At 45.6% G+C, this 19,146-nt stretch overlaps 1 long non-coding RNA gene across 1 annotated transcript in view; it reads left to right on the forward strand.

Annotated features, from left to right (window-relative positions):
* Positions 1–19,146, forward strand: part of LOC146830680 (uncharacterized) — a 738,680-nt gene that overhangs the window by 473,697 nt on the left and 245,837 nt on the right. The gene's annotated exons all lie outside the window — the stretch shown is intronic.

Raw genomic sequence — 19,146 nt, forward strand, 5'->3', positions numbered from 1 at the left:
CATAGAAACCAATTGGGACATATGGTTGTGCTAGACCGGGTCAAAGTCAAAGTTTCAGGCTGACCGTGATGGAGCCCTGCATGGCTACCCCTTGCGGTAGGTCTCAGTCAAAGTTTTCGCCTTCTGACTTTAGAAACCTTTCTAGAGATTTTCTTCTGAAGGTCCTATGAAGCTCTCAGCCAGTCATGATTCGGTGAGGGTTTGCCGGCTTGCCTTGCGATGAGCTCCCTATCAAATTTGTGGAAGTGTGACCTCCGGAGCTTTCCAGCGGGATGAACCAGGGATCCAGGCTGGCTCGTGGTGGAAGGTGGGCGACTTGGCTCTCGCTGTTGGTCCCGGTCACCTGTTCTACATTAAGACTTAAAAACTTTTACAGAGCATTTTCTTGGGGGGTCCCACAATGTTTTTCATCCGGCCGGATTTGGTGAGGGTTTGCCAGCTTGGGTTTCAGCTTACTCCCGGTCAAACTCTGGAAGTTTGACCTCTGGAGCTTTTCAGCAGGACAAACCTGGACAGCAGGGTCACCGGCTTGGCTGGCCATGTCGAGTTGGTCCATTTATGGAGATTTTTTCAAAGTTGCTCCAATTTTCTCCAAACTTCTGGAACTTCTTCCTGAGGTTCCCCAAAGGGTACCAAGTGTCCAAAAATTACTTTAAGGACCTGGAAGCTTCAAGATGGTCCTTGAAATTTTGGGACTTCAGTTCCCACAATTCACTTGGACAAAACCCTTACAAATCCACTGGTAGTACTCCAGGCTGAGGATTCTTGATGGTGATGTTCCAGATGAGCTCTGTTAACCTGTAGCTTGCAGGGAGTCCACTCTTTAGTCCTTTTGAAGCAAGTTAAGTCCACATGGCTGTAGTTCAGGTTGCGCAGCAGGTGCAATCTTCAGAGTACAGGGCATGGTAGGTGCCAATCAAACTCCTCAGCATGGACCGTTCTTCTCTCTTAAGTTTCAAGCAGCAAATCTGAGAGTCTCTGCCCATCTCAGATACTTATTTCAAGTTCTCTGGGTCACGCAGGGTGGCACTCCTGTACAATGAGGTGCAGGGAAAAACCCAGGGTATGACCACATCCTCCAAAATAGTGCTGCACTATTTTCTCCCAGAGAGCACAATTTCTCCAAAATTCATAATGGCTGATGGAGAGAAGAGCAAGCTAAACACAGCCCCAGAATGGTTAGTCTCCATAGTCTCTCCCCCCTGCCTCTGATCATTCCTTCATTAATCCCACCATCTGGCTGTGTTCAAAGAGGAGCGGTGTAAATTGAAACTGACTTCTTCTGCCTGCCTCCTGCTTCTATTGAAGAGTATGGTTTTTGACCCCCTCCCCATGTTCTGGCGTTCCTATGTAGCAGAATCCTGCCCTCCCAGAACAGCCAAGGGCTATTTATCATCTCATAAAAAGTAGTCTGGTTAATTCACTTAACTCTGACCAATCAGGACAGATCACTGGAAGGCTGAATGTTGTTTTCCAGACAGGAAATTCTTGTAGCTTCTTCTCTGTACACTTTAAGAGACTACAATATTGTTGGATCTATCAATGCCATTCTAGTACGTCTTTGAATGACATTTTTATGGTTTTCCTAGTGGGAATTATTAGTTAATAACTTCTTGCCATGTTAAACGATGTAACCATTACGAATTAATGGGGAAACCCAATAAACGTCAAAGGACCTGGGTATAGTGTATTAAGAACAACAAATGGTCCCAAACATTTTTCCCTGGACAGGCCAAAGAAGATGTGACTTTTCTAAATATAATATGACATTATATCAAATAGGAGGTTGCTCTGGGGAAAGAGTGCAAAGGAAAAGTGCTGTTTTAAGTTACCCTCTACGCGTCTACACCTCCCCCCATCCAGGGTCTGCACTACTGTGTATCTCCCCTCCCCAATACTTGATGATGCATTTCTGATCATACTAGAAAATGGATACTAAAGAATGAAGAAGTATAATTTTCTTGTAGACAGGACGTCACCCCACTGGTGTGTTTTTCCTAACATCTTTTCAGCCAGTGTTTATTGTAAATTGTGAAACTGTTTCTCTAAAATTGCCTTAATTTGAATTCTTTCCTTCCTATTCACTTCACTCATGAGCACTTTGCCTTTTCACTCTTTCCCTAGAGCAACCTCCTATTTTATATACTGTCATGTATGGTAATGTCTTTGCCACTTTCATTGTAAGAGATGATATCAAAAAGAAGTTCCCTCTTAAGAATACAGTGGTTGTTTTTTCTTTTACTCTGGTGCGTACTTAAGAGTATTTATTTCTCTCCTGTGTGAGTACCATGTGAAGACACTTTAAGTGACTGAGCAAATTAAATTAGAAAAGTCACATCTTCCTTGGCCAGTCTAGGGAAGAATGTTTGGGACCATTTGTTGTTCTTATTATGTTAACCTATGTTAACCTGTGTGGCAGGGGATTTGCATTAGAAAAATGACTTGGGCCATTTTTCCAACACCAGGGCTGATAAAACATATTTTATAATGGACCTGTCCAAATCTACAGGACCCCACCCCCTGGGACACCTAGGGGAGACTTTAGAGGTTCTAAATATGTAAAGCTATTGCAAATACTCAGAACACAGTGCTCCTAGCACAAAAGTCGATTTTGTGAAGCACTTTATCACAATGTGGGGAGTGAAATGTGCGATTTCACTGAACCCAGGGCATATAAAACACATTTTATAAGGGTTCTTCTTATAAATAATTGCACCCTGCCCCTGTGACACCTAGGGGAGACCCTGGGGGTGCCTAATATGCCCAAACATTGCAGTTTAGTAATTTATAAGTGCCCCAAACACCAAAGTCGAGTTTGGGCATAATTTGAATTTTAAAAGCCGCCCTGCAACACAGGGCTGCTTTTAAACTGACCTCAGGCTTCAGCAGTGCACACATGCAAGTGCAGAAAGGGCTGCTGGCCTCTAAACTGCCATGCCCTATTATATACTAGGGACTTAAAGGTAGTTCTAATCCCCCTGCCCTATTATGTACTAGGGCCTTATAGAGGAAGTCATGCCACTCATAGGGGTACCTTATCTCATAATGTACCCTATTGTATGTATGTGTTTTCACTGTATTCTAAGTGTCTCTTTCAGCATAGCACTGGCCCTGGGCCTGTTTATGCAGAGCCCAGGGACAGTCAGAGTCAGTTACCACCAGTCAGCAAAAATAATCGGGGTGGTGGTGCCCAGGGCACTGGATGTTTTGCAACATTTGGTGATAAGAGCATTCAACGACTGGCAGAAAAGAGAATCATGCTTTGATATTGTCGGGCTGGAATTATTTCTAGTCTCAGATATTCACCTTTTTTGACAGCTTTGCACTTGGTGACATGAGTGACCTAGTTATGATAGAATAAAGTCCTTGCTGTTCATGAGGGTCGCTATATAATATCACTAATAATACTTCTCTTGGCAGTAAGAATAATGATAATAACTTGCTTTGATGAAGCGCTTCATACTACACATGTTACTTATAAGTGCTGTGAATAAACCTGTTAATCTCGCACAGTATAATGATCTACGAATTATGATGTATACCTGTTATGAGGGAGGATCTGAGCCAGTCAACACTCCCCTTTGAGAAGATGCTTAGTCATCCAAAGGCATTTATGGCAAAGGTGAACGCCTTGGGCCTGATTCACAAAGGCATACTTACAATTTGTGAAAGTAAGTTTACTCATTTTCGGTATTCATAAACTACGACTTAATAGTAACTTTATACCTGTGAACACTCCGCAGTCTGGGAGGAGAACTCCACACATAAAGAGATAGGACAGGCCTAGCTTTTTATGTGAGGAGTTCACCGCCAAGACTGTAGAGTCTCTGCCGATGTAATCTTACTATTAATTCATAGTTTGTGAATACCAAAAAAGAGTAAACTTACACAAAAGGGTACTTTTACCTCTGTGAATCAGGACCCTTGAGTACAGAATGGGGGTTTGATTTCACAATGGAATCCGAGACAGGAGCTACTGTCCAGGAGACTTTTCTAAGGTGCACAGTTCCAAGTGTGCTAGTCTATTTCTATGAGCCACTCATCACAAGCTTCGGTTGGCGCATAATTACATTTCAAGTTTGACATGCAGGTAATCCAGATTGCAGGTAGTGCAGACTGCAGCCGTGATTTGTTTGTTAAAGTCACTGGTGGTAAGATGTGGATTTCGTTCCTCATGGATGATTCAAATATAAAAAATAAATAAATCTTTAGCCCGGACACAGAGGAGCAATAATGATGCGAAATTAGATTCATGTCAGGATCTCAGCATTAAACCTTCACTCTCAACCAAACAATACATTTTGGGCCTCATTTACAATATGTTGCCATAGGGCAGTGCTGCAAGCCTTTCTACTGCTCTCCCCTGTGGCAAAGGAAAAGGTCAGGAAATGCGCTGTATCTATCTGATACGGCACATTCCTGTCCTCTTTCCCTGCGCTGGTGCTCAATTGGCTGCCATGCACCAATGCAGGCACCCTATGGTGCAAGGGAGTCTGCATTGTAGGGGTGATATTTTTGGTGCAGGAAGGGACACCTTCCTGCACAAAAACAATCAATGTAGGCTATGTCCTCTTTCTATGTGTGGTGCATTCTGCAGCACACATAGAAAAGGGAAAGAAGGAGGAGAAATACTGGTATTTGTCCTCGTTGCTCCTCCCCTACACTACACCTGGTGAGGCGTGGGCTTTTGACGTATTCCCAGGTTTACAGCTTGTTGTAAAGCTGGGAATGTGTCAAATGCCATTGGTGTTATGTGGGAACACCCACCGTAATTCCCGTGGCGCCTCCTCATCGTAGTGTGAGATAACGCAGCGTCTTGTGCTGAGCTGCATCACTCTATATCTACAAGGCAATGAAAAGTCACACAGGGTGGCTTTACATGGCCTTGCAGATATCCCAAAAAGTGATATTCCTGTGGCACACATAGCTTATAAAAATGAGCCGCCAGCGTACATCTGATCTGACCACATCTGGGCTCAAAACACCAGATCAAAAAGGAAGGCATAGAGAGGGGGGACTGTGAAAAATGGTACGCTGTTTCTCAAACTTAGCTGTGAGCAGTGGTGCTGGAACAATTTTAAGAGTGTTGTGCTGTCATCAGTAGGTCGACTGAGTCATAGAGGATGCGAAAAATGCAAGTGTTACACAGAGCAGAGTAAATAAGCCACACCCATTCAGCAGAAGAATGGTGGGTGAATAGTGTGTGTCCAGTGGTGCATTTTGGAGAACAGTGCCCTAAATAAATGAATACAGCATGAGGTGTTTGGGTACCTACCTTTACGTAGAGAACCCTTTCCACTGAAATGGTCATTACAATTGAATCAGTCGTGCAGATTTACTGCTAATCCCATGTAGTGCAAAGCAGTAAAATGCCAAACGTGGATTTCTGTGCATTGGTTTGTCTGGCTCTTGTTAAAATCTTTGTTTCCATCACACTTCAGATTTACACAGAGAAAGGGACACATTTGAAGGTTTCTTGCTGCTGATATAGTTTGAAATATTTGTAAACGTCATTTACAAGTATTTTAATTTAGTTGTGAGTTAGAAAACATGTAACAACCTGCAACCTTTCCTTAAATATTTCCTGTACCCCAGCAAATCTGCCACTCAGTCATTATAAAATACCCTGCACTAAGGGAGAGGACAAATAACAATCTTCATTTTAATTAAGCAGCAGCTCATCAGAAGTCAGTGCTTGGTACTTGACCCATCTTTGAGCTCACAGCCAATATGCCAAAGTAATAACTAAACGTTAAGGCCTTTTTATTGCTCATTTCCTCTTCTCATCGGTTATCTTGGGGGTGCTGCAGCACCTCCCGCAGTCCCCCTTCCAGCAGCCCTAGCTGTGATGTATTCTGGGAGCAGTCATTTGTAGCTAGAGAAACCACAGTTGATGGGATGACTTTTAGTTATGTCGGCTGAGACTTGACCATTGTTTCATTGGAAAGAAGTGATTTGTCCTGCCCTCCTGAGGTTAGGAGTGGGGAGATAACTGCAGCTTGTGCCAGACATCAACGAGTGCTTCCTCTGGAAGAGCTCATAAGAGTGTGCCATTGCCAGTGAGGTCATGAGTGGCTAAGGGATCAAGTAATGGCTGGCCGTGAACTCTTCTGGGCGAAGGGTAACAGGCAGAAACTATCTGTTAAGTATATTAGGGGCATATTATCAAGGACGGCGCTAAAAATTATCGCCGGTTTAGCGGCAGAAAACTGCCACTAAAGCGGCGATAATGGGCTTGATAATATGCCGCAGAGAATTCCAATAGAAGTCCATGTTCTGGTGTGAACATGGGTTTCTATTGGAATTCTCCAGGGCATATTATCAAGCCCATTATCGCCGCTTTAGCAGCAGTTTTCTACCACTAAACCGGCAATAATTTTAATGTCGTCCTTGATAATATGCCCCTTGGTCAGCAAAGAAACAAAATGCTACATAGCCTACACATTGTGGTTAAAGCTGAAGGCCAGTTGGGATAAAGCTGGCGACGCATGGAGTATGTGCATGTATACAGACTATACCGACTGGGACAGAAGGGATTTGTGGTACTTGTTCTATCATAGCCGGCTTTAGGTTGGTGGGAGTGGTGCCATTGCACTGACACACACAAAAGGTGATAGGAGGAATTATTATAATTTTTATGTAGATTTGTACAATGCATGGATACCCAACCAAGGGTTTCTCAGTGCAATGCTACAGTTGAGGTATCCAGAAACACAACAGGGGCGGCTCCTAATGCCAGAGTTAGAACAACTAGCTTTTAAGCTTCTTGAGGAAGACTGAGAGTGAGCGACAGGCCCTCAGGTCGGGGGGGGGGGGGAGAATTCCTCAACTTTGGGCCTAAAAAGAAAAAAGGCTCTGCCTGCGTTCCTGCATCTCCTAACTCTAGGACTTACAACAAGATCCAGATTGCTGAAAAGCAAGGATCGTCTAGGTGTTTATGGTGACACCAGGGATCATAGACATGAGGACCCAGAGTTTGAAAGACATTTATACACACAGCATAGTTGTAGGAAGCTGGGTTTCTGTTGCTGTAACGCCACTACTTTTTGCCAGACTACTGATGCACTTTGACTCAATGTGCCCTGGGTCCCTGCCAATCAGGTTCCCAGGGCCTGTGTTCTTTCCCAAAAACGGTACCTTGTACCCCCAATTGGCACTCTCTGGCCACAGGTCAGCCCCTGTTAAATGGTACCCCAGGTACCCAGGGCGCTGTGGCACTTATTGTGCCACCCATAGAGGCCCTCTACCTTTACACTCACACACTGCCTTTGCAGGCTGCGTGTTTTGGAGCAGAACAAAGTGAAGAGTCAACATGGCACACATCCCTGTTTGCTATGCCTACAACCCACTGCCCTGGCATAGATCAGCCACCCATCTAGCTGGGTGCAATATACCAGTGGTGAGGGTACAGGTGCATGAGCCCTGTACCCCACAGTGTCTAAGTCCATTCTTAGACATTGTAAGTGCAGTCCTGCCATTAAGAGTATATGGTGCTGGGAGTTTGTCATTACGAACCCCACAGTACCATAATGGCTTTAGGGAAAAATGAGAAGTTTGGTATCAAGCTTCTCAGAACATTAAACCCATACTGATGCCAGTGTGTGACTTAATGAAAAATGCACTCAGAGGGCATCTTAGAGATACCCCCTGAAAAACGACCAGTCTCTGGTGGGTTTCCTGACTGGTACACACCAGCCTGCCACAACGAGACATGTTTCTGGACCCCTGGGGTGGGAGCTTTCACTCCCTGAGCCCAGAACCAAAGTCTTTCCTGGGCAGAGCTGTTCACACCTCCCCCAGGTCAGGAAGAGCCATCTGTCGCAGGGGAGCATAAAGGCCTTGCGGCTTTGTAATGCAACCCCCAGACTCTCCTGCTTTCAGAAGCAGGCCCCCTTCCTGTCTCTCCTCCTTTTCGGCGGGAAGACAGGCGGGAAAAATTAGCACTGCCCAGAAGGTGTGCCCACCTCGGCCAACCCCACCCCTCAGGGGGACGCGAGGTGAAGCCCACTCTTCGGTGCCCGCCAACTTGCAGATAACAGGCACTCTCAAATCAAGACTAGGGATTGTGCCCACTACCCCAAGTGGGGTGAGCACACAAAGTGTGTAGTCACCCGAAAGTCAGTAGCCCATTGGCTACTAACCTCGAGACCCCTAAAACGCCCCCTAAATACAGTATATATGGGGCAACCCTGAACCAAGAAGGCAGATTCCCACAACCTACGAAGAAGAAGGATAAAAGAAGATGCTCAGCAGCAGAGACTGCAGAGATCAACTGACTTGGCCCCAGCCCTACCGGCCCGTCTGCAGTTTCCAGAGATCCTGAGCCAAAAGTCACCCTGTCCTGCAGTCAGTGACCTCCAGAGCCCTGGGAGGACTGACTGCCTTCAACAAAGACCAGATCTCCTGCGTACAGCAGCTCTGTTAAAAAGCAACAGCCAAAAAGACTCTGAGCCTGCTGAGGACAAAGAAACAGGATGCCTGGAACCACCTCTTCACCCGACGCCTACGGCCTGAGTTCGAGTGGCCCACCGGTCCCAGCAACGTCCCCCAGTTCTCCAGAGTCTGAGTCCCCCATGGGTTGACCCATCCAGGTCTCCCTGATGTCTCCTGGAGCGTCTGCACGGAGACCCCCCAACTGCTAGTGGCCTGGTAAGGTGAAATCCGACCTCAAAAGACACCCCTGCATCCTGCGCACTGGAGAAAAGAACCTGAGGTGCACCTATGTCCCTGAGCCCTCCAACCTACCTGCCCAGCTGTTGGTTCCTCCCGAACGTCTTCGTGGACCGAGCCTGCAGCTAAAAACCAAAACCGAAAAATCCCCATTGAAAACAACAGGGCACCCGACGCCAAAACAGCACCCTGCACCCAGCCGCCCTTGCGCCACTGCGGGAGCACTTTGTGTGCTAAACGGATCCCCCTTTGCCCTGCGCCTAACACTAGGAGCTTGGCTCCCACAACCTTGTGGTCTGCTCGCCAGCAGCCACCAACCGGAGGCCCCCTATCCCCGATTGGATAACATTGAGCCTCAGCACTCTGCACCCTGCCGCCCAAGTGCCTCTGAGGGTGTAACAAAAGTGCATCCTTGACCCTGGGGGACCCTGACTCTACCCCCAGAATACCAACACACACAACCATATACTTTCTTTGAACTAATAACCCTATTTTCCTCCATGGGATAACATTGACTCTTTTTCTGTGAAAAGTTTCCAAGTGTGGAGTTGGAAAATCTATAAAAGTCTTTAAAACTGTAACCAAATAACGAAAATGCTTTTACTTGCCTGTTAACAGGAAATGTCCCAGTGCAGTATCCAGGTATACTGCACTGTGTAAGAAAAGTAATCTGTAAAGTAATCTACTTGACATTTGTTTTGAATGTGGCTTCTCACCAATAAGCCACACCCAATCCCTGCACTCCCACCTGGGAGGCAAATATACCAGTGCGCCTTTGAATAATATACACTTTGAGCATGTCTTACCACCCCTGGCACAGCAAGACTTCAACACAAAACAAACAGCACCTTTTGAAAAGGGGTTTTATTTAATAAAATGCAAAGACTATCACTTTTAGAATAAGGCTTGGGGTTTATTACATAATACTCTCTAAACAAAGGCTATCTCAGATACCAAATGCATACAATTCAAATATATGTAGCAAACTTATAATCTAAAGGCATGAATCAATAACTGAGCAAACTATAATGCTGATTAATAATCAAGCAATAACTGATAGAAGATAAGATACACTGAACGTCCTGCAAGAGATCAGAAAGATATACATATATATAGAGCAGAGGAGTACTCTGGATGTGCACCTCCCACACCACAAAGAAAACACCTCAAATGATCAAAGAACCACACAACTAAATATATCACCTGGTGCATACACTACCCACTTCTGACCGGGGGAATCACAGCCGGGGATCAGAGCTCAGCAAGCCAGGGTTCAATCCGAGATAGACACGTCTGCCCTCGCTCGGAATCCAAACTCCCAGTTTCTCAGCCTGCAACCCTCAGCTTTAAACACACTAAAAGATTTGTGAAAGACCTCCTCCCACCGCCAGAGGAGTTTTACCAGAACTGGCCAAGTTCCAAGCAAGCATCCTCATGGCAGTAAGGAGCTCTCAAGTCTCTTCCTCCATTCGCACTTCTTCCAGCCTCTGTCTTGACAAAGCTCTCACAAGGCCTTCCACAGTACACTAAACAAAAAAAATCCCTCAGGAAAAGAGCAAGACCTTGAACGTGAATAACAACTTGCAAGCACTGCTGTGCAAGCAGCAGCAAGGCAGAGTCAGACATGAGGCCCTGTCAAAGGCAATAGTCAGCACCTTTAATTCTCATCCACACAGCTTACAAGCACCACTGTGCACATAGAAAAGTTTGAAGCAAGGTAAAGTCAGAAAGCAGTATGACATGAGGCAATGTCAAAGAAAGACACAGGACGGAAGAGAAGCAAGTATATGCAGGACCATCCTACATTAAGGCTAGGGTAAAATAACACACTAAAGTCAGTTAAAATGGTGGTGGTCGGAGGTCATCATAGGGTGCCAGACTACAGGAGTGGCTCTTTCACTACAACATTATACTAAAAAGCCAATACAAAGTATATGTACAATCTTTCAAAGCATTGCATTACCAGTAGTTCTACTGTCATCAAATCAAAAGTGTATGTACAACTGCAATACAATCTGTTTACAAACTGTATAATTACTGCAAAGTACTGTGCCAGGCTTGCTTGGGTCTAGAAAATAAAATAACTAAAGGAATATTTTTATACAAAGCAATTGGTCCGAAGTTCAGTCTTTGAGCGTGTGATATCATTTGTGATTGAGTGAGTACAACAAATGCTTAACACTGTCCTCTGATAAAGCCTTACTGCTCGACCACACTACCACAAATAGAGAGTAAGGTGCTATCTACTTTTACCTCTGCCTACCTTTGGGGTTCCACTGTACTCTGTGCACACTATACAACACTTTGATATAGCATATACAGAGCCAGCTTCCTACAATAGTGCCTTGAATGTAATGTGACATTCAACTGGGAGCCTGTGAATTTCACAGAGCAAATCAGGTGGGGTGAATATAAATGGGGTAAATTGTGGAGCTCACAATTTTCGTGATAGTAGGATGACCCTATGTATATGTTCCGGTGCTCTAAAGGAAGGAGGACTCATCCTAACCCTTAAATGAGATCCTAAGGATCACTGCAATTATAAACATACAACCCTTGAGCACACACTATATGATATCACAAATTGCAACGACACTTAGTAAACAATTGTTATTCTTCGCTCTTGATCTTTATTTTCTTTCTTCACATGCCCAGCCAACACTTGTTTTGTGGTATAGGGATTCCCCCATGACTTCTTCAGGTCGGCCTGCTGCAAGACTTTGGTTTGAGTATTCTAAACACCTAAGGCATGCAAGGGTCGGGAGTTGAGCCTGACGTAACGGTAGTTAGGAGGGTTCGGAAAGTCGGAGTGTCAAGGTGCTGAAATGAGCTCATTGAGCAAGTCCTGCCAGGTTGACCCTGTTGGAAGTAATAGTCTGGTGTGGGGTAGAAAGTGTCCAGTTACTGGCAATTGCTTGGGGTGGCATCTCAACCCATCGTTCTTTTTCTCACCATGCCACCTCAGTTTGGACCCAGCAATATGCAAATCAGTCTTGACCCTGCTCCTTATGGGAATAGTCCAGCCATACTGCTAGGCCACATCTTCCCTGAACCGAAACACAAGCAACCTAGGACTGGTTTCGCCCAAGTTATGGGCTCATCAACTGGGTACAGATTGGATCCAGTGACACAGTGAGCATGGGGCCCACTTCTGAGCATACCCATGCCACTTTGGGTGGTACATAAAATACATAAAAGGGGATTGAAGGAAGTAGCCCTTAGCTGCCACTCGGGTTACTTACAACCACCTGCTATGCCTTCCCAAGAATGAAGAGTCGGTTAGACAGTAGAGAATACAAACAAGATTTTATTAGCAATATTCTGCAGAGGAGTCCAATCTGACCTGCCCCCAAGATGTCTGCCAAGGGACTGACCCTCCAACAGTCTGCAATGAGTAATCATTCCTCCAGAGAAGCCTCCAACCACGCCCGAGTGGAAAGTTACCAGCCTGGGCCGAAAAATAACAAAGGAGGCACAGAAGGATGGGCTACCACCTACCAGCTGGGTATATGCTATCTGTAATTCAAGGTTACCGCACTGAGTCTCCTAACGTGGGAGCAGAACTACACACTCGGGTAGGTATGCGAGGGCAGAATGGCCTATTCATTAGTGAGTCTGGAAACAGCCTTGAAAATGAGAGAAAATAATAACAAAATACAGTGTTCTGCTGAAGCAAGCAATACGAATAATGAGGCCAAGGTCAGACACAGCCTAATAGGGATTACAAAATACAAAATGGAGTCACACTTGCTAATTAAAGCTTGCACGTTGCAGGGATAACTCAGTGGGTTGCATAACGTGAATACAAATGGCGTCTATTTAGCTACACACACTGCTAACCTAATATAGCATGAAACGAGTGCATTGCAGGAATGGTATTATCTAAACCTAACAGACCCTCCTTTTAGCATGGGTGGCTAAATGCTTTATTAGGGCTATCCAGTAGGGTCCTTACAATTCTAAGGGGGAAGAAAGAAAATGCATTAGTCGCTCAAGTTACAGGGGAGAATAAGGCAGCACATGAGTATCAAAATCTACTTAGTATTCAAAAATGCCCTTGCCGATGAGCATCATGTCCTGGATATCCTGCATCATCATAGTAAATACCTTATTATCACGTCCTGACAATTTAGGGGTAGGGGTGAGCTTGCTCATACAATAGGTGCAACAGGCTGGAAGGCAATTGATACATAAACAGCATGTAAAGATGACACCTGCGATAGCTACTAGGAAAAGTAGTATCTTCCAAACCCATGATGTCAGCAGACCCCAGAACCACCCGGTGAGAGACCATGAACCATTATCCTGATGGATCTCTAAGGCAAGTCTGTGTAACTTCTGTGTTGCAGAGTATACATTAGGGGTGTTATCATGTATGTACACACAACAACTGCTGCCAATGACGCGGCAGACTACACCCCTATCAGCAAGAATGGTGTCTATAACCATCTGGTTTTGAAGAACAACGAGTCTCGTAGCCTGAAGCTCAACTATAAGATTTGTCAGTATACCTGCAGTAGTATTAATAACTCCCTTAACTACTCTGGCAAGGCGACGAATATTACGACTTTTGAACATGGGGCCCCAGAATGGCAGAATGTCCTTCATTATGTCAGTAAATTGCTGTAGGGAAGTATCTGTTTGATCTATATCTTCTGTATTGACAACTCTTTTGACAAATTCCTACGTTGTAGTCTATGATCTTTGTGAAAATTAGATGGTACAATGTAAACGGGGGCAAAAGAAAAGAGACATACCACCAACCAGAACGTCACCTGGGAAGCCATGTATAAGCCTGCTCCCCACAAATGAAGTGTACATTTGGAGGTGTAAGCAATGGTGGGCTACTAGTAGTGTTCAATCGGTATGTGTGGTTACAACTGCTCTGTCCTACTGGAATGTTTCCTGAGCCTTCCACACAGAAACTCACTGCTGTATTGATCACAGGTACGGGCATGGCTTTGTCTTCAGTGATATTTCATTCCTGGAAACATTTTAAGTATTCGGTAACATTAAATCCTTAGAGATCCAACATTTCATTTTGTAACCAAGTGACATTTTTATTATCTTCAAAAATATTCATACAAGCTTCTGGATGTAGGGTACCCTCCTTTCCATCTGCACCAGGTATATATCCTTGGTGTACCGCTATATACTCCACTACTGCTTCATAATCAGCATGTACCATATTCATAGTGTCAACATGATTGTGCCATAGAAAGCAACTGGAACCAGGACTCACAGCTACCCAAGTATGACAGGGGTAATGACACCAGCAAATCATTTTGGTGCATAACTGAGGGAAGTAACCCACACACCCAACAATTAGTGGTACTGTGTACCTGATGAAGCATCTGCAGGAAAGCGTTCTGGGCATAAGTCTGTCTATGTCTCTCTTTATGCAAGGCCAGTGTAACAAACAAATGTCAGGTGGGGCCGGGGTAGTGTCTTTCAAAGTGTGTACAGGATGCTGTTCTTCTAGATACCACACCACCCTGAATAGTGTTATTGTTACTATGAGAAGGACCACTACAACTACTACCCTACTCCAGTAGACCAACTAGACCACACAGGACCATTCTGCTGTAATGGTGGGGCCACCAGGGGCTGTTCCTCCTTCATTACTGTACTGCCAAATGGCTCCATAGAAAGAAACTTTAGGAATTGGAGCCACAAAAATACAACCGACCAGAGGGAGTGCTTCATAGCACCGTTGTTGATGAACAATAGGAGTCTACCAGTGAGGCTCTGAAGGACACTTTGTGACTTGTACCCAGTCACTGAGTGTCCTTCAGAGCTTCACTGGTAGACTCCTATTGTTCATCAACGACGGTGCTATGAAGCACTCCCACGGAGGGGGCTGCACGATTGCAGCCCTTGCTGGAAAACAAATCCTCTTCTTTCAGGATAGGGCACCCTCCCTTCTGGGCAAGTACCCTCAACGATCCTGTCCAATGTCCTGGGTAGTGCACCAGTGTAGCTCACTCTAATCTAAAGCAGGCACCTTAGATATAGCACCTATGTCCTAAGCTCAAATCCTTTTCTAACTCCTGAACTGTCCTACTGGCGCACTGTCCTTCCGTCGGAGCCGCAATACATGGCAACCCGAGGCACTTCTTCAGCAAGAAAAAGAGGAAGAAATTCAGTCTCAGCAGGGCATTGAGACTCAGGTGTCTGTGCACCAGAAGCGGGAGCATCCAGTGTGGCACTTATCTCTGGGGGTACCGCCTCAAGTACGGCCGCGTCGCTTTCTTTATCTGCCTGCTCCCACCTCAATCGGGTGACAGAGAAGGGAACGAACCAGGGCACTCGCTCCCCTTCCTGGTCAGCAATGCCATCAAGGACCCACCGGTCATATGGAAGTGGTAGAGGGAGCCTCTTAATGTGCGATCCAAGCACCCAGTGCTTCCGGCCTTCAAGCTTTACTGCGGTGCGGGTGGCGAGCAGGACCAAAGTGGCCCCTTCCACCTAGGCTCCAGGCAGCTTTTTCGCCAAAAATTCTTCACCAACACGAAGACCCCGGGCTGTAGCTGATGCCCGGGCCCCTCTGGTACTGGTTGCAGCGAGGCGTAAATCTGTTGGTGGATATAACGGAGATCTTTAGTTAGCTCATAGAGATAGTCCACAATAAGGGGCTACTCTGTCTCGAAGAAGCGCTTGGGTCTTGGGACGCCCCAGATGTTAGTGGGGCACCCAAAGACCACCTTGTACGGGGACAACCCTGTTCTAGAATGCACTGTCGCTCTGGTAGATAACAAAGCCAAAGGTAGAGCATCAGGCCATCGCAATCCTGTGCTTTCTTGAATCTTCGCTAACTTCAATTTGAGAGTATCATTGTACTTCTCAACCAAGCCTGCTGACTGGGGGTGGTTCTCTTCATGAAATTTCTGCCTAATATGCAAGCCTTTGCACACCAATTCAATGACTTTGGAATTGAAGTGACATCCGTTGTCACTCCAGATCACACGTGGCAATCCATAGTGCGGGAAGAACTCTTTTAAGAGTGCCTTCGCCATCGCCATAGCCATATTCTCCTTGGTGGGGTAAGCCTCAATTCATTTACAAAATGCACAAATCACTACTAGCACATACTTCGAATTGTTAACTCGTTCCATTTCGATTAAATCCAGCTGGAGAACCTTGAAAGGAAAGGAAGACGGTGCAAAGTTACCTGTGGCTGTAGGAGTACCTTTCCCAGGATTATGTTTCTGACAAATGATGTAGTGTTTCATTAGGTGTGTGGCTACCTTAGAGATATTATCGTTTTGCCATACTGGCTCCAGTAGCTTACATATTCCTTTGGCACTAATGTGTGCTGGGCCATGGGCCACCCCAAAGGTGTACTGGCTGTCAGTGAAGACATTGACAGTCAGTCCCTCATTCAACTCGCAAGCACTAAGGAGGGCAACCAACTCTGCAGCTTGGGCCGATTGGTATGGGATACGGGGTATCTCAACTACAGTGTGTAATGTTGTGATTGCATAAGCTGCAGTGGTAGTGCCATCTGGTACTTTGAAACAAGAGCTATCCACATATAGTTCCCCTTGGGGATCAGATAAGGGAACATCAGTCAGGTCTACCCGTCCCTTCGTTTCTTCCTCAGTCCGAAATAAACAATCATGGACATCATTGTCCTTTTCTTCCGAAGGGAACGGTAGTAACGTCGCTGGGTTCAGAGTAGCACATCGTTTGATGGTAATGTGCGGAGCAAACAAAGTTAATTTATATCCAGTCAGATGCGCACTAGTAAGGGGCTGCATCTTTGTCTCATTCAATAGCGTATCCACAGCATGAGGTACCATTACTGTGAGATCAGTATCAAGGACGAGCCCTGCAGATTGTCTGATAGAAACTGCCACCCCGCGGAGGCTCTCAGGCAACTCGGGAGAGCTCTGATGGAGTTATCAAGAATAGCAGAGAAATAAGCGCAGGGTCTCTGCTTACCACCGAAACCCTGTGTTGGAACAAAAAGTGTGCAACCATCCGCCTTATGTACGTAGAGCACAAAAGACTTCTGGTAATCAGGAGTACCAAGCACAGGAGCAGAGCAAAGTGCAACCTTTAATTGCTCAAAAGCTTGCTGGCATGCAGATGTCCGAGGTAATAGTTCATGCACATCTTTGGTGGTCAGGTAAAGGAGGGGTGTTTGTAGTAGGGAATAATTAAGGATCCAGTGACGACAATACGAGGTTATACCAATGAACGCGCGTACCTCATGTTGGGTCTTAGGAACAGGCATATTAGTAATAGCTGCTATGCATTCAGGTGTTAGTCTGCGACCATCCTTCGGCAGTAGGTGACCTAAATAGGTGACCTCCTGTCAACAATATTGACATTTTGAAAGGGTCACCTCATGTCCATGGTGTGCCAAATGCAACAGTAATTTAACTGTGGACTCTTTACAACTATCTTCAGTGTCCGAAGCCACAAGGAGGTCATCAACGTACTGCAACAGCACATTACCAGGGAGAAGTTCCAAAGAATCCAATTGAGCTTTCAAAGCTTGGCTATAGCTACTAGGACTCTCTGTATAGCCTTGTGGAGCACGGCAGAATCTAAAGCTCCTTCCGGCTATTGCAAATCCAAACTTATATCTGCTATCTGTATGGATTAGAATGCTGAAGAAAGCATTCTTCAGATGGATCACAGAAAAGCATTTTGCTGACGGAGGAATCATTGTCAAAATCATGGTAATGTCTGGAACTACAGGATACTGGGGAACCACTATTTTGTTCACCTCTCTAAGATCAATTACGAAGCGGTAAGCATCAGAAAAATCCAAGGGTGTCTTTTTAAGAATAGGAAGAAAGGGCTATCACACATTCACCGTTGTCTCCTCAACAATACCAGACTTAATCAAATCCTGTATTATGTGCAATAAGGCCTTTCTACTGCCTGGGATATCTTATACTGGTGAATACGTGGCAATACCGCATTGTCCTTAATCTGTATAGAGACCTAAGGGATCTTGAGTAACCCCACATCCGTGTCTCCTGTAGCACACAGTGTGCGTGGCACATCTTTAAACTCAGCGGGGAGGAGAGCATCCTTGCGAGGCATTGTTTGGCACGGGTCACTTGTGGTCCAATCATCATGTACACACCATCTAGAGAACAAAAAATTGTCACATGCAACCTTTTTAAAAAATCTAAACCCAACAAATTCTCCCCATGTGTCAAAAGAAATGGTGAATGAACCGTGAAGGGGCCAATAGTCAAAGCAAGAGGTTTGAAATGGGGCTAACAACCAGCACACCTGAGAAACCCACCAAAACATTGTTTTGGCCAGACAGAGCTGCCCCCGGGACCAGTGAATGGGAAACAGAGCTATTCATAGCCCCTGTTTCAACTAAGAATTTCTCAGTCGTACCTTGTAAATCCGCAGTGACATAGGGTCCGCGCTGATCTACAGGCACTGGAACTGGTCTTTTGCCTTGTCCCTGGCTATCCTAGCTGTGAGACATCCCCATCACTTTATCCATGTCATAGTCATCACAATAGTACTGTCTCCCTCGGGGGTCTTCAATATAGTTGCCGCTCTGTCTATTGGACGATGTATTTTCTGACTGCATCTCCCCCAGGCCTCCTCTTCCACATCCTCTAAAACCCTGACCTCTTGGGCCTCACCTTTCTGGAATAACTCCGGACACTCATTCCGCCAATGCCCCTCCAACTTGCAATATGCACATTGGTTGAGCCCAATGGGTGCACTCGAAGTACCACCCCTGTTTGTCCCGGACAGCTGCTGGGCCAAACCGCTTCCATTTCCCCTCACAACTTGCTGCATCAACACCCTCATTTTCAACTCTTTCGACTTTTTCTCCACTTTCTCCTTCTCTTCATTCTCTCTATGCTCATAGTACTGTGCCATACTTCGTATTACTGAGGAGGAGGAGGTGCTTCAAGTACTTTCTGAAACCTACAACATAGTCGCAATCTCAGGAAGCAGGTTGTTAATGAACCTGCTGACAAAGAAACGGACACCACCTTCCAATGAAAGGTCCTGACCACTAAAGTCAAGAAACACGCCTTCAAACCTAGTGAAGAAATCAGACATTTTCTCGTCCTTCTTCTGACGACATGCAGTCAACTTCTGCCAATCCACCCGTCTCCGTGGGATAAGGGAATGCATATATGTGATAATGCGACCCGGTAAGGCCAATGTCTCCACATTCTGCTTGATGCCGGGTTTGCGTTCCTTATCCCATGGCCCGATCTGATCCCATGTTCCTCCCAATTCCATTACATCATCCTGTGTATGCACTTGCCTCCATATATCCACTGGTACCAACAGGCCAAAGAACAACTCAATATCAGCTAACGTCATCACCGTGGAGGAGGCCGCCGTCTGTCAACTCTTTGTGGTACACAGTCTGGTTTTTCCGAGGGTCCGGCAACTGACCTTTAAGGGATATTACCTCACTCCTCTTCCAAGGAGTGTAGATCCACAGTTCCTGAAACCGTATTGGTGGAGTCG

This window comes from Triturus cristatus, chromosome 5_1, assembly GCF_964204655.1.
Source record: "Triturus cristatus chromosome 5_1, aTriCri1.1, whole genome shotgun sequence".
Lineage (NCBI taxonomy): Eukaryota > Metazoa > Chordata > Amphibia > Caudata > Salamandridae > Triturus > Triturus cristatus.